Source organism: Callithrix jacchus, chromosome X (genome assembly GCF_049354715.1).
Source record: "Callithrix jacchus isolate 240 chromosome X, calJac240_pri, whole genome shotgun sequence".
NCBI lineage: Eukaryota > Metazoa > Chordata > Mammalia > Primates > Cebidae > Callithrix > Callithrix jacchus.
Window position 1 is genome coordinate 47,687,585 of NC_133524.1, and position 17,370 is coordinate 47,704,954.

The following is a 17,370-nucleotide window of genomic DNA, read 5'->3' on the forward strand; positions in this document are numbered from 1 at the left end:
GGAGGGGGAGGTTGCAGTGAGATGAGATTGCACCACTGCACTCTAGCCTGGGCGACAGGGTGAGACTCTGTCTCAAGAAAAAAAAATCCGTAAGTTTGATAACACACCCTGTTGGCAAAACGGTAGGGAAATAGGCACTTTCATACATTGTGGAGGAAGTGAAAATGATATAACTTCCAATGAGAAGAAGCTGGCAATCTCATCTAAAACTGCAAATGCATTTACTTTGTAATCTAACAGTCCCACTCCCAGGAATCTGTTCTACAAATACACCCACACATATGTAAGATGCTCAAGGTTTCCCGCTGCAGCATTGTTTGATTACCATAAGAAACAACCCCTAGGGACCACCAACAAAAGACTAAATTATGGTACATCCACACAATAGAATACCACGCAGTTATGAAAGAAAAGAATGTGGAATACCTCTTTGTACTAATATGGCAAAATCTCTTGGACAAATTAAATGAAAAACACAAGGTGCAGTACAGGACACATGGTGTATACTCTCTTTTGTCAGAGAAAAGGTGGAAATTAGCACATATATTTGTATTTGCTTTTATTTATGTAAAGAAAAACTGAAATTACAAACAACTAAGAAAAGTGGTTACTACAATGTCAAGGAGAAATGGAAAGTTGGGGGTGAGGTATACCTTTTCAATCTGTCCCTTTTAAACTTGTTTTTTTGTCAACCATGTAAATGTATTAACTATTCAAAATTGTTAAAATATTGTCAAAAAAGACTCAGGAAGTACAAAAATAGGCAAGACTAAACAATACACTATTAAGAGCTATATACATGTTACAAACCTGAAAAAGACTATTTGCTGCTATCCATAGCAAAGGATTTGTTGCTAGCAGGTTTGCCTCACAAGAAATACTAAAGGAAGTCTTTTAAGCTAAAAGGAAATAACATTAGACAATGACTCGAAGCCAAAGAAATTAAGAGCACTGGAAAATGTAAATATATGAGTAACTATAAAAAACCATATACATATATACATTTTTCTCTTCTCCAAACTCTTACAGACATAAAACTGAATTAAACAATAATTACAATGCTGTATTGTTAGGGTTGTAGCATATACAGATTATACATATTTTATGATACTAGCATGATAAAGGGACGTGGTAATGGAGCTAGAATTAAAGAGAATTTCAGTGTTTTACTGGAATTAAATTAGCATCACACTAAAGTAGATTGAGATTAAGTTAAGATGACTATTGTAATCCCTAGAGCAACCACTATGAAACTGACTCAAAAATATAGTGGAAAAAACACAAAGGAATTCAAATGGTAAACTAGTACTATCTCTCTCACACACATGCAGGCAGTGAAAAAGAAACAAAGAATCAAAACTGACATGAAATGTATAGAAAATAATAGCAAACTTGCAGATATAAATCCAACCATATAAATAATTACATTAAATGGGACTGGACTAAACATTGCAATCAAAAGGCAGCAATTGTCACACTGGGGAAAAACCCAAGATTCAACTTTATGCTATGTAAAAGAGGCACATTTTAGGCCAGGCGCGGTGGCTCACAGCACTTTGGAAGGCCAAGGCAGGTGGATCACAAGGTCAGGAGTTTGAGACCAGCCTGGCCAATATTGTGAAACCCTGTCTCTACTAAAAAAATACAAAAAATTAGCCAGGCATAGTGGCTGTACCTGTCATTCCACTTACTCAGGAGGCAGAGGTTGCAGTGAGCCAAGATTGTGCCACTGCACTCCAGCGTGGGAGACAGAGTAAGACTCTGTCTCAAAAAAAAAAAAAAAAAAAAAAGAGAGAGAGATCCAAGATGGCCGACTAGCAGCAGCTCAGGATTGTAGCTCCCAGTGAAAGCGCAGAGAGTGAGTGGACGCCACACTTCCAGACGAATTTTTGTTGCCCATGGACCAGGAGATTCCCAGCGGAGGAGCCCCGCAGGTCGCCAGTGCGACTCTTTTGGCCAGCATGGCTGTTTTGTTGGTGCCCTGGCGCAGCGGTTCTCAGTGCGGAATATACGGGCCTGGGGGCCCCTTTGGTTGGCGTTTGGAGCTCCGGGAAGACAGAGTCACCCATTCAGCTGATTGAAAAGGGAACTGGCCAGGGACAGTGGCTCAACCCTGTAATCCCAGCACTTTGGGAGGCCAAGGCAGGTGGATCACGAAGTCAAGAGATTGAGACCATCCTGGTCAACATGGTGAAATCCCGTCTCTACTAAAAATACAAAAGATTAGCTGGGCATGGTGGCACATGCCTGTAATCCCAGCTACTCGGGAGGCTGAGGCAGGAGAATTGCCTGAACCCAGGAGGCGGAGGTTGCGGTGAGCCGAGATAGCGCCATTGCACTCCAGCCTGGGTAACAAAAGTGAAACTCTGTCTCAAAAAAAAGAAAAGAAAAGGGAACTGAAACGGGGAGCCAGACCAAGAGATTCCCGGGCAGAAAAATGCCACGAATCTCAATGCCGCTGTTTCAGCGGGCACAGCGGGTCGCCGCAGGAGAAATTCCCTCACAAAAAAACAGCAATTGGAAGTGCTGAGGATTGAGAGTTTCACAGCAAGCACAGCTGAACCCCGGAAGGTCCAGCTCTGTGAGGGAGGGGCATGCACCAAAGGAAAACTAAGAAACAGACAAAACATCATCACCAATAAGCTGGACGTCCACTCAGAGACCCAAACTGAAAGTCAGCAATTACAAAGACGACAGGTGGATAAATCCACAAAGATGGGAAGAAACCAGTGCAAAGGCTGAAAACACCCGAAATCAGACTGTCTCTCCTCCTACAGGGATCGCAGCTCCTCATCAGCAACAGAACAAGGCCTGATGGAGAATGAGTGTGATGAATTGACAGAATCAGGCTTCAGAAGGTAGATAATAAGAAACTTCTGTGAGCTAAAAGAACATGTTCTAACCCAATGCTAAGAAACTAAGAATCTTGAAAAAAGGTTTGATGAAATGCTAATGAGAATAGACAATTTAGAGAGGAATATAAGTGAATTAATGGAGCTGAAAAACACAATGTGAGAACTTCGAGAAGTATGCACATGTTTTAACAGTCGAATTGATCAAGCAGAAGAAAGGATATTAGAGGTCGAAGACCAACTTAATGAAATAAAATGAGAAGACAAGGTTAGAGAAAAAAGGGTAAAAAGGAATGAGCAAAGTCTCCAAGAAATATGGGACTATGTGAAAAGACATAATCTACATTTGATAGGTGTACCTGAATGTGACGAAGAGAATGAATCCAAGCTGGAAAATATTCTTCAGGATATTATCCAGGAAAACTTTCCCAACCTAGCAAGGCAGGACAATACTCAACTCCAGGTAATACAGAGAACATCACAAAGATATTCCTCAAGAAGAGCAACCCCAAGGCACATAATTGTTAGATTCACCAGGGTTGAAATGAAGGAGAAAATACTAAGGGCAGCCAGAGAGAAAGGTCAGGTTACCCACAAAGGGAAGCCATCAGACTCAGAGTAGATCTCTCAGCAGAAACCCTACAAGCCAGAAGAGAGTGGGGGGGCCAATATTCAACATCCTTAAAGAAAAGAACTTTCAACCCAGAATTTCATATCCAGCCAAACTAAGCTTCATAAGTGAAGGAAAAATAAAATTTTTTGTGAACAAGCAAGTACTCACAGATTTCATCACCACCAGGCCTGCTTTACAAGAGCTTCTGAAACAAGCATTACATATAGAAAGGAACAACCAGTATCAGCCATTCCAAAAACAAACCAAAAGGTTAAGAGCATCACCATAATGAAGAATCTACATCAACTAATGGGCAAAACAGCCAGCTAGCCTTAAATGGTAGTATCAAACTCACATATATCATTATCAATCCTAAATTTAAATGGACTAAATACCCCAATCAAAAGACACAGGCAAATTGGATAAAAAGCCAAAACCTATTGGTATGTTGTATCCAGACCCATCTCACATGCAAGGATACACAAAGACTTAAAACAAAGGAATGGAGGAAGATTTACCAACCAAACGGAGAGAAAAAAAAAAGCAGGACTTGCAATTCTCATCTCTGATAAAATAGACTTTAAACCAACAAAGACCAAAAGAGACAAAGAAGGACATTACATAATGGTAAAAGGATCAATTCAACAAGAAGAGCTAACGATCCTAAATATATACATACCCAATACAGGAGCACCCAGATATATAAGGCAAGTTCTTAATGACTTACAAAGAGACTTAGACTCCCACACAATAATAGTGGGAGACTTTAACACTACATTGTCAATATTAGACAGATCGACAAGACAGGAAATTAACAAGGATATCCAGGACTTGAACTCAGACCTGGAACAAGTAAACTGAATAAACATTTTCAGGACTCTCCACTCCAAATCCAAAAAACATACATTTTTCTCAGTATCACATCACACCTATTCTAAAAATGAACACATAATTGGAAGTAAATCACTCCTTAGTAATTGCATAGCATTTCATAGGTTTAAATGAAATATTGGTTGGCTGCTTGTTTGTTATTTTCCTCCCTTATTCCTTCCTGTCTCCATTGTTAAGCACATTTATTGGCATAAAGGAGGTTTTTAATACCCATTTTTAGACTGTATTCTAGCCTGGGCAATCAAGCAAGATTCTCGTTCTCTCTCCCTCTTTCTCTTTCTCTTTCTTTCTTTCATTCTTTCTCTTTCATTTTTTCTTTCTTGTTTTCTTTAAAAAAAAAAGTGGGACATTTTAGATTAAGGTTTCTCAACCTTAGCACCACTGAAATTTCAGGCTGGATAATCTCCTTACAAAAAAGGAGAGCCTTTGTTTAAGGGCTCTCCTGTGCATTACAGAATATTTAGTAGCATCTCTGGCCTTTATTCATTAGATGTCAGTAGCTGCCATGCAGGTGTGACAACCAAAAATTTTTCCAGCTATTGCCAAACGTCACAAGGGGGCTAAACTGCCCAGTTGAGAACCACTGCTATAGATTAAAACAAATACACACACACACACACACACACACACACACACACACACACACACAGAAAGTAAAAGGATTGGAAAACATGCCAGGTAACACTAATCATAAAAGCATTAGAGTAACTACATTTATATCAGATGAAATAGACTTTAGACAATAAATATTATAGACAGATCCTTCACATCATCAGGAAGATATAAAAATTATTAATGTAGACACATCTAAAAACGGAGTACCAAATCACTGAAGCAACAATGAACAGACATTAACATTTCAGTCTTTATCTGGGAATGTCATTATTTCACACTTATTTTTTAATGTAAATCTTCATTACTTTTATTCCTTTAATTGCTGACAGGTCTATGATGTTCCCTGTGTTGGCAGGGACCTGATGAGTTATTAAGGTTCTGGAAGCCTTCAGGTGGCTGAGACTCTTCTACAAGAAATGGCCAAACTGGCCACAGTCATTCTTTTGCATCACTACACTTAATTGTTTTTTAAAAAAGTGTTATTGAGTTATAATTCACATCCCACAAAATTAACTCGATTTAAGTATACAATTCAATGATTTTTAGTAAATTTACCAAGTTATACAACCATCAACACAATCACTCCAATAAGATCCCTGGTATCCATTAACAGTAATTAACTGTTTTCTACCTCCATTCCCCAGCAACCATTACTTTACTTTGTTTCTATATATTTGCCCTTTCTAAATATTTCATATAAATGGAACCACATAGTGGCTGATCTTCTGTGCATGACTTCTTTCATTTAGCATAATGTGTCTATGTCTTTATATTTAAAATGGGCTTTTTTGTAAACAACATATAAGTTGTATCTTCTTGTTTTAATCCAATTTGATGATCTCTGTCTCTTAGATGATTGATATTTTCACATTGAAAGCAACTACTGATATGGAGGGTCAAAATATACTATCTTGTTAGTTATTTTCTATTTGTTCAATTTGTTCCTTTTTCCTTTCTTTCTGCTTTCTCTGGGTTTCATTCAGAATTTTTTATTATTGAATTTATCAACTCTATTGACTTATTATTTATACCTCTTTTTTAACTTTTTAAATGGTTATCCTAAGGTTTATAATATGTTTTTAAATAATCTGAGTTCAAATAATATAGCTACTTCACAAGGAGCACAGGACCTTATAATAGTATTTTACCAATTCCTCCCTCCCATCTTTGTGCCATTGTTGTCATACATTTCACTTTTACATATGCTATGAACACACAACACATTGTTACAAATTTTATTTTAAATAATTGCTTATTTTTAGAACAATTAAATTTTTAAAATATTTTATCTTCATTTATTTCATTTCTGATATTCTTTGATTCTTTTTGTAGATCCAGTTTTCCAAACTATATCATTTTTTTTCTGCCTGAAGAATTTCAACATTTCTTGTAAAGTGGATCAGATGGTAATAAATTCCCTCACCTTTTGTGTCAAAAGTCTTTTTTTTCTTCTTCATTGGTGAAGAATATTTTCAGTGGATATAGAATTCTGGGTTGAAAATTTCTTCTGTCAATACTTGAAAGAAGCCACCCCACTTCTTGCTTGCTTCAGTGTCTTCTTGCTTGCTTCAGTGGTCTTTTACTGAATGGTCTTTTATTTGCATGGTCTTTTCCTGAAAAGTCTGCTGTAATTTCTTATCCTTTTCCTTTGTATATAGCGCTTCCTCCCTCACTCCTCCCTCTGTCCCCTCCCCGCACCCAGACACCTTGTCTTTGGTTTTAAGCAGTGTAAATGTGACATGCCTGGGTATCTGTTTGTTGTTTTGGTATTTATCTTGCTTGGTGTTCTCTAAAGTTCTTGGATCTGTGGTTTGGCATTTGTCACTAATTTTGGAAAACTCTTAGCTATTATTCTTCTAATATTTCTGTCCCACTCTCATTCTCTCACTTCCTCCCCAAATTCCAATTATGTAAATGTCAGACCATTTGACATTGTTACTCTTCTCTTGGATATTCTATTCTGATTATTTCACTCTTTGCCTTCCAGCATCTTTAAGTTCATTGACTCTTGCGTCCACTGAAAGTATGTTACTGTATTTTTTGTTTCTAGCATTTCCATTTGATTTCTTTCTTTTATTTTCCATCTCTGTCCTAAAATTACTTATCTAATCTTGCATGTGAATTTTTTCCATTAGAGCTTCAAAAAGATTAATCATAGTTTTTAACAAAATCTCTAATACTTTCAACATCTGTGTCATACATGAGCTTGATTCTGGTGATTGCTTTCTCTCTTGTCTTTTCTTGCCTTTTTGATCTTGTAATTTATTTCTGATGGTCAGACATTTTGTATCAAAATGGTACTGAGGTAAACATTTTTTACACTTGAAAATGAGTATGCTTTTTTTCTGATAGGCCTTTAGCATTGAGGTTTGTATTAATATAATCAGGAGGTGGGCTAGATTTGAAGATGATTGTTTCCATGGTTACACTCAGGGCCTCAAAAGCCTTCAAATACCTGTACTAATACCTTGTTTTTATGGCATTGGGTAATTTGCCACAAGGTTTTTCTTACTGTCTTCCTCTCCATACTTGACTTTGAGGTTTCTGTACTGCTCCCCAGAGAGAATCTCTCTCTTGCAGCTCCCCAAGACTTTTCCATTGTTATTTTTATTTGATGCTTGTTAGCTTTGTAGTAGGGAGGTGGGAAATGGGGATATTCTGATTAATTTGCAATATTCTGCAGATGCTGTGAACCTGGGTCTTGGGGTTGTGGCCTTCACAAGCATTCCTGATCCTCCTCCAAACACAATGCCAGGCCTACCAGGCATTCATTTCCTTTCCCAAGAATAGAGTTTCTTTCTTTTTCCTCTTCTCCTTCCCCAGTTACAATGGGTTTCCACAAGTACTCTCACATTATTTTACCTTCTTCCTGCAGATTAAGACTTTTGTTCCTTAGGGAGATGGAGAGATATCTAGGCAGATTTTGGCAGTGCCTGCTGTTCTTCTACCCTAGCTAAGACATGGGGAAAACTTTCTCAGGATTCTCCCTGATCTTCCCTGTGAGTACCTGGCAGGAATCCTGGAGGAAAGGCCTATAAGAGGGTGAGAAACCCCTATATCTGTGGCCTCCAACTTTGAGAAATTCATTAAAATTTTCTAGTTTAATCTTCTTACTGGCTTATATGCCATTCAACAGTATCCAACCCAGCTAAGCAAATGTTCCGATCCTATTTCTTTCTGCAGTGGTACCTGTCTCTCTCCTGATATGGGGTTAATCATTTGCCCTGAAATCTCCATTTCCTTCCTAGATTCAAGAAAAGTCATTAATTTTCTATTTCTCCAGCTTTTTCTTGTTGTAAGGATGACAGCTCTGCAATGCCACATATCTAGGCTGAAACCAGAAGTCTGTTTATTAGTTTTTCAAGTTTTATCAGCCTTTTCCCACAAGGACTGGATATGCGAAATGCTGAAAGATTGCATCAAGCAAATTACAATGCATTAGGTAATAACTCACTGAATATTTGTTAATCAGTCATACATAGAAAATTTGGGGCTGGGTGCAGTGGCTCATGCCTATAATTCCAGCACTCTGGGAGACTGAGGTGAGAGGATCACTTGAGCCCAGGAATTTGAGACTAGCCTGAGCAATATAGTGAGATCTCATCTCTACAAAATTTGAAGGAAAAAAAAAGAAAGAAACTAGCTGAGTGTGGTGGCATGTACCTATAGTCCCAGCTACTTGGGAGGCTGAAGTGAGAGGATCACTTGAGCCGGGAGGTAGAGACTGCAGTGAGCAAAGATCACACCATTGCACTCCAGCCTCGAAAACAGAGTGAGACTCTGTCTCAAAAAAGAAAGAAAGAAAGAAAAAGAAAAGCGAAAAGAAAAGAAAGTCTGGAAATCTACAGCATTCAACTAAGAATTGTGATCAACTTGAAATAACTAATAGTCTCACCTGAGTTGCTATAATTCAAAGACAGAACTTGTTTTCGTTAACTTATATGCTCTTGTAACACAGAAATGCTTAACGTCCATTTGGTCTTTTGAAGTAGAAAAAACTGCTCAAACTTATATCATACCTTGACCTCGTGTCACTAGCCAAGCCAAGCCCTCCATACCAGCAGGGGCTTAATTACAGGACTCCTGTGGAGATGTCCTCTTTTACAGAAACCCAACTCTAATTAGGAATTTTCCAAGAACTTCCTGAATTAAAGAAATTGAAGAAACATTACTATAAAACCAAATAGCATTGCCTGGCACGGTGGCTCACACCTGTAATCCCAGTACATTAGAAGGCTGAGGCAAGTGGATCACGTGAGGTCAAGAGTTCAAGACCAGCCTGGCCTACATGGCGAAACCTCGTCTCTACTAAAAATACAAAAATAAGCCAGGTGTGGTGGCACGTACCTGTAATCCCAGCTACTCAGGAGGCTGAGGCATGAGAATCTCTTGAACCCAGGGGGCAGAGGTTCCAGTGAGCTGAGATTGTGCCACTGCACGCCAGCCTGGGTGACAAAGTGAGACTCTATCTCAAAAAAACAAAACAAACAAACAAAAAACACCAAATAGCATTGAATCAGAGAGATTAGTACCCACCCCTGGCACAGTGTCTCTGGCTAAACCCATCAAAAAGGGGCCTGGAGATACCGGGGTATCACTGTTAACGTGGCTCTCTAAAAAAAGGCATTGTTACAGAAATATTTACCATTTTCCCTACAAAGATTAATGTGTGTATTAAATTACAATGTTACTTATACTATAAAAAGGGTTATTCCTTCAGTCTCCATATCTACCACCACTTCCTCTCCCTAAATAATATATAATAATTCAATAAAACAATGACAGATAAACTTACAAAATAGCTGATGTGAGGTTTTTTAATGCATAGCCTTAATATTTTAAATGTAAAATTTGTCATAATCACCTCATCCCATCCTTCAGGCATATATTACCACAGCAGCTCTAGCTCGTGCCTCAATATCTGACTTCCTTTCTCCCTGAGTTTGCTGGTAGACATATTAGTTCTTCTTGGCCCTAACTATACAGCTTTTTTCCTCCCTTCCAGATTGTATCTAGGTATTGGATACTACACATCAGAATAGGCATTCAATCTGAAGAAGGAACTTCATGCTAGTCTTGACCCTTGGATCCATGTTATTCCCTTTCTTGCTCTGCACATGTCGCAGGGGAGAGGGGAGGGGTGACTCCTATCCCCCCCCCTCCTCTGGTGGCGGCTATGTGTTCTCCATGGCTGAAGATCCCATCAGACAGCCCTCCCACCAGCCCCCACAACCATTCCAGTTCCTGCCAGGCAACCTCATTCTTGGGCTCTGGTAATACTACCTTCTTCCTGTGTCAGCCCTATGGGTGACAGTAGCTATCTGCTGTTGCTCATCTTTAGCTTGCTTCAACACACTCTGGATTCTCAGCTCTTCCAATGCCTTGGTAAACTGTTGTCTCCTACTGAACTGTCTGCCTCTTTTTCCATGACTGTTCTGGGAGGACATCATCTGCCATATCAGACCTCCATACTTAACCAGATTTCCCCACAGTGGATAAAAATCACTACAGTATTACCATCTTGTCTGTGTCTCTCTTCAGTGCCATCATAAACACTAAGCATAACACTGCCATTGAAAACAGACAATTGTCTTATTCATACCACTGAAGAGAATCATTCTGGCTCATTCATAGCCTACTCTATTAATGAATGCAATCTTTTCTTTCCCCCTTATTCTCTCGGCACCAAAAATGTATAGCAGTCAACAGAGACCTAGACTAGAAAAAGATAGTCCATGGTAGGCTTGTTTTAAATGTGTATTTAAACACATTTAAATATACTTAACTGTATAAACACAAACACACAAAGTCCACAGTTCAAGGAAAATAAATACCAAAGAACAGAGTGTATGTATATGGGGATTACAATAACAAGAAAGATCAAAACATGTTTATAAAATTAAAGCTTCCCTAAAGGCCATATATGACAAACCCACAACTAACATCATACTGAATGGGGAAAAGCTGAAAGCCTTTTCTCTAGGAACTGGAAGAAGACAAGGATGCTTTCACCACTCCTATCCAACATTGTACTGCAAGTCCTGGCCAGGGTAATCAGAAAAGAGAAATAAATAAAAGGCATCCAAATTGGAAAAGAAGTCAAATTATCCCTCTTTGCAAATGACATAATCTTATATTTAGAAAAACCTAAGGACTCCACCAAAAACTCTAGATATGAACAAATTCAGTTTATTTGCAGGATACAAAATCAGCATTAAAAAGCAGTAGCATTTCTATACATCAACCATATATTGTAATATATACATTGTATATGTATATGCATACATTATAATGAAGTAGCTGAAAAAGAAATCAAGAAGGCAACCCCACTTACGACAGCCACAGACAAATAAACAAAACCTACAGCTAACTTTAATGGTGAAAAACTTTACTTCCCCCCAAAATCAGTAACAGGATAGGGATGTCCACTATGGCCCTCCCACTTCTAATTCAACACTGTACTAGAGGTTCTAACTAATGCAATTAGGCAAGAAAAAGGGAATGAAAGTCAACCAGATTGCAAAGAAGAAAATAAAACTGTTTTTATTCACAGATGACATGATTATGTATGAAATAAGCCAAAAAAAAAGCTACTAAAACTAACAAGAGTTTAGTGAGGTTACAGGATACAAGACTCATACATAAAAAATTAATGGTATTTCTATATATTAGCAATGAACTGGAAATTAAAATTATGAAAATAATATCAAATGTAATACTATCACAAATGTGAAATACTTATGGATAAGTCCATTAAATATGTTTAAGACCTGTACATTGAAACTATAAAACATTTTTGAGAGAAAGAAGTCTTAAGTAAATGCAGAGAAATACAATGTTTGTAGATCAGAAAATCCAGTAGAGTAATGATGCCCATTCTCCTCAAATTGACTAATAGATTCAACACAATTCCAATCAAAGTACTAGCAAGATATTTTGCAGGTAGAGACATCCTGATTCTAAAATTTATATGGAAAGGCAAGGGAACTAGAACAACTGAAACAATTTTGAGAAAGAATAAGGTTGGAGGATTCACACTACCCAATTTTAAGACCCTCTATAAAACTGCAGTAAGAAGTAAGAAAAATGGTGTGGTATTGGCAAAGAGCTAGATACACAGATCAGTGGAATAAAATAGAAAGTCCAGAAATAGATCCACATAAATCTGGACAATTGATTTTTGACAATGTTATGACAGTAATTCAGTGAAGAAAAGATTGTCAACAACAATCTTTTGGAACAAAAGAAAATAAAAAATATTGGAACATTTAACACTCATACATAAAAAAAAAAAAACTCAACCTAAACCTCATACCTTCTACAACCATTAACTCAAAATAAATCATAGATCTAAATATAAAATGCAAAACCATAAAACTTTTAGAAGAAAACACAAAAAATCTTCTCAACCTGGGGTTAGTTTTTGGACATGACACCAAAAGCATGATAAATAAAAGTTGACAAATTGGACTGCATCAAAATTTAAAAGTTTTACTCTACAAAAGACATGGTTAAGATACTGAAAAGGAAAAAACACACAAAAGCTAGGAGAGAATATTTGCAAATTACACATCGAACAAAGTACTCCATCAAAGTATATAAAGAACACTCAAAACTCCAAAGTAAGAAAAACAATTCAATTTAAAAATGGGCAAAAGACTCAGTCATTTCACAAAAAAAGGATATGTAAATGACAATTAGGCATGTGAAAATATGTTCAACATTAGGGGAATATAAATTAAAACCACAATGAGATATCACTACTCATCTATTAGAATGGCTAAAATTAAAAATGCTAACAATATCAAGCTCCAAAGAGAATGGGAGCAGCACTAAACTCTTATATTTTGCTAGATGGAATGTACAGATGCTCTAGAAAACAGTTTGGCAGTTTTCTTTTAAAGTTAAACATATGCCTACCCTCTGACCCAGCAATTCCGTTCCTGAGTATTTACTCATAGAAAAAGGAAAACTCACAGTCATAACAAAAACCTGTACACTAATGTTTATAGCAGCCCTATTCATAACTATCCAAAACTAGAAACAATCCTAATGTTCTTCAACTGGCAAACAGATAAACAAACTGTAATACATTAATAAAATGGAATCCCACTGAGCCAAAAACAATGGCCTAATTATAGATACATGCAACAACAAGGGTGAATCTCAAAGGCATTATGAGGAGTGAAAAGGTTAGTCCCAAAATGTTACATATTTGAAAAGATGAAATTATAGTGATGGAGACTAGATCAGCGGTTGCCCAAGTGGTGTGGTGGTACAAGGGAGTTTTTCAGAGTGCTGGAACAAGTCTTCATCTTGGTTGTGGTGGTGGTTACACATATCTATAGACATGTTAAAATTCATAAAACTGTATATCAAAAGCAAAAAGTCAATTTTACTGGTGATAATGTTAAAAATAAAATTAATAAATCTGGCCAGGTATCATGGCTCATGCCTATAATCCCAACATTTTAGGAGGCCAAGGTGGGAGGATCACTTGAACCCAGGCATTCAAGACCAGCCTGGGCAACATAGTAAGATCCCATCTCTACAAAAAGCTTGCAAAAATGAGCTGGGCATAGTGGCATGCACCTGTAGTCCCAGCTACTCATGAGGCTGAGGCAGGAGGATCACTTGAACCCAGGCGTTTGAGGCTGCAGTGAGCACTGCACTCCAGCCTGGGTGACAGAATGAGACCCTGTCTCAAAAAAAAGTAATGATTAAAAAAATAAGAGTGTGGATGAAACTGAGGAAGCTTCAAGAACACAAAAACCTACCAGTCAGTTGATACCACATATTATTCTGCAGGAAAAAGTTAATATAACAGGCCTGATGTTGCTATCTCTAGGAGGGCCTGCCTGCATGACCTCATCTTCCAGTAGGTCCTGGGAACCTGGCCTGTGAGATGTTCACTATGCTACTAATTGATAAGGTGGTTTTGTGTGCCTGGAACAGTGAATTCTGCTGTACCAGCCAGGCTAAATTGCTTTTGCAAATGTGATTTATGGTGAACACCTGCTTTCCTTCTGGGAGTCAGAAATTTCAGTAAGAATACCTGATCAGCCCTCAGTACAGAAAAGCCTGTGTCTTAAGCAAGCTTCCCTAAGCAGAAACACTGTATATGTGCCACTACATTTAATTGCTGGAGGAAAAAGTTTGTCCTATGCAGCCCCACCCCCAACCTCCTAAGGGAGAACTTAGGAAAATCACATTTAGACTCTTTCAGGCTCCATCCATTATGTCTTTTTCTCCTGCTGATCTTGCTGTGCCTGTTTTCACTGTAATAAGTCATGGCTTTAATACAACTGTCTCTGGATCCCGTGCGTCTTTCTAGTACGTCATCAAATGTGTGGGTAGTTGTTAGATGCCCAAAAGTTACCAAATATAAGTGGCACTTTAAATCTGAATCTTTTCTTCAAATCCTTTCTCTGGCCCTGTACTGCCTACTCCTTGGCCTCCCCTAGAATCCCAAGCAGTGCCACATCCATCATAGGTATGAACATCTGCACCAAGTCCTCAAAACAGCCCTGTGTGTCACACCCAAGTTCCAAGTGGAACTCAGGGCCTGATGTAAAAGTTACACTCAGGTTCAGCAACAAATAAAAAAGAACCCATTTCTCTCTTACTTATAAGAAGTATTTAAGTATTCAGTCCAAGCCTGGCATGGTAACTCTATGCTGTCAGAGACTCCAGCTTCATCTATTTTATTGTATTGCCAGAAGTGTTCTCCATTCCCAAGGTTACCTCTTGACCAAATATGGCTGCTGGAGCTCTAGCCCTTACATCCACATTCCAGGAAGCAGACAGAAAGCATGGTAGAAGAGGGGCATGCCCTTTTCCTTTAAGAATACTTTGCACAAATCCCACACCACATTTCTCCTCCTACCTTTGGCCAGAACTTGATCACAGGCCTGTGATCACTACACCCAGCTGCAAGAGAGGCCAAGAAATGTAGTGTTCTTATTGAACAGCAATGTGCTGAGCTAACTAGAACAGGGTTCTATTGGAACAATGAAAGGAATAACGGATATTGGGAGATAACAGGAGTGTCTGCTGCATCTTGTTCATTCTACACTCAACAAAAGTAATCTGAGAATCAATCCTTTTAATAACCCAAGACAATTAGAGGTAAATGTGTCTTTATCTAAAATAAGTTTTGGGGGTAGCTCTGGAGAAGTAAAAGGAAAAAAATTTGTTGACTATGAACCTAAAGTTACACACTAGTTAGATGTTACTCAATCTCTAGCTTCTCAGTGAAAATATGTAATAAGACCCTAAAATACAATTTGAAAGACTACCCCTGGGACATTTACCATCTCAGTAAAATGTTAAACAAGTTTAACAAAACATAGCGCTTAACACTGTTCTTCCCCAAAGACTGTAGTGTCTCTGAAGATACACAGAATCTTAACTTTTTAAAAATACCATGTGGTAAGGAGCATTAGCAAAATAGCAGAGTAGACAGCTCTAAACTCCCTTCCCTCCACAGAAGCATAGAAAAACAAGCAGAAACTGTCAGAGCCAATTTTGTCACAACTCTAGAAAACAGTCAAAGGTTTACAGCACCCAAGTGAACAATGACTCACAGCAACCAAGTGAACAATGACTCAAGAACAAGGCAACTTTGAAATAGTAGGAAGGCTGTGTGGCATTTTGCTTGCCCTTGTCCCACCCCCTCACCAGCTCAGTAGTGGTCTTACAGACAGCAGCCTATATCCCCAGTGTGGGACTCTGGACCCTGGTTCTAGAGGAAGCAGAGCAGGCCTCATTTACAATGTTTTGTGTTTGTTCAAACCTGTCTGAAGACTACCCAAAGGAATGACTTGAGATGCTCATCTCCATTTCACCTAACTTGGAGCCCACTCGTGGCAGACAAGCAGCAATTATTGCCTGAAAAATGTAAGGTAGACCAAAAAACAAAAACAAAAACCAAAAAACTCTGCAGCTAACTGGGAGGAAAAATATGGGCCATTCAAAGGAAAAAATTGATAGAAACTACCCCTGAGGAGGCTGAGACACTGGACATATTAGACAAAAACTTTAAATCAGCTGTCTTAAATATGCTTAAAGAACAAAAGGCAGTGGCTCACGCCTGTAATCCCAACACTTTGGTAGGCTAAGGCAGGAGGATTGCTTAAGGCCAGGAGTTCAAGATCAGCCTAGGCAACATAGTAAGCCCTTGTCTCTACTAAAAAAAAAATTAAAAATTAGCCAAACATGGTGGTACGTGCCTGTAGTCCTATCTACTTGGGAAACTGAGGCAGAAGGATCACTTGAGCCCAGGAGTTCAAGGTTACAGTGAGTGGCAACTACACCACTGCACTCCAGCCTGGGTGACAGAGACCCTGTCTCTATTTCTAAAAACAAACAAACAAACAGAAAAAAACAACTAAAGGAAACCACGGACAAATAAATAAAGGAAAACAATGTAGGAACAAAATAAGAATATCAGTAAAGAGACAGAAATTATATTAAAAAAAAGCATTCGAATTCTAAAGCCGGAATGTACAGTAACTTAAATGAAAAATTTACGGCCGGGCGCGGTGGCTCACGCCTATAATCCCAGCACTTTGGGAGGCCGAGATGGGTGGATCACTAGGTCAAGAGATCGAGATGATCCTGGTCAACACGGTGAAACCCTGTCTCTACTAAAAATACAAAAAAATTAGCTGGGCATGGTGGCGCGTGCCTGTAATCCCAGCTACTCAGGAGGCTGAGGCAGGAGAATTGCCTGAACCCAGGAGGTGGAGGTTGCGGTGAGCCGAGATTGCGCCATTGCACTCCAGCCTGGGTAACAAGAGTGAAAACTCCGACTCAAAAAAAAAAAAAAAAAAAGAAAAATTTACTAGAAGGGCCCAATAGCAAAGAAAACAATCAAGAAAAAAAATAAAAAAAACAGGCTGGGCGCTGTGGCTCATAGCTATAATCCCAGCACTTTGGGAGGCTGAGGTGGGTGGATTTCTTGAGATCAGGCATTTGAGACCAGCCTGGCCAACATGGCAAAATCCCATCTCTACTAAAAATACAAAAACAAATTAGCCAGGTGTGGTGGTGGGCACCTGTAATCCCACCTACTTCGGAGGCTGAGGCAGAAGAAGAATTGCTTGAACCTGGGGGCAGAGGTTGCAGTGAGCAGAGATGGCACCACTGCACTCCAGCCTGGCTGACAGAGCAAGCCACTGTCTCGAAAAAAATAAAAAGCACAGAATGGGAGAAAATATTTACAAACTATCCATCCAAAAAGGGATTAATAACCAGAATATATAAGGAGCTCAAACAACTCAACAGCAAAAAAAAAACCTATTAAATATGGGCAAAAGATTTAAATAAACATTTCTCAAAAGAAGACATACAAATGACCAACCAGCATATAAAAAAATACTCAGCCGGGTGCAGTGG

The 17,370-nt window shown here is 38.6% G+C and overlaps 1 protein-coding gene across 2 annotated transcripts in view; it reads right to left on the bottom strand.

Annotated features, from left to right (window-relative positions):
* SLC9A7 (solute carrier family 9 member A7) overlaps positions 1–17,370 on the bottom strand; it is a 151,437-nt gene that overhangs the window by 121,943 nt on the left and 12,124 nt on the right. The gene's annotated exons all lie outside the window — the stretch shown is intronic.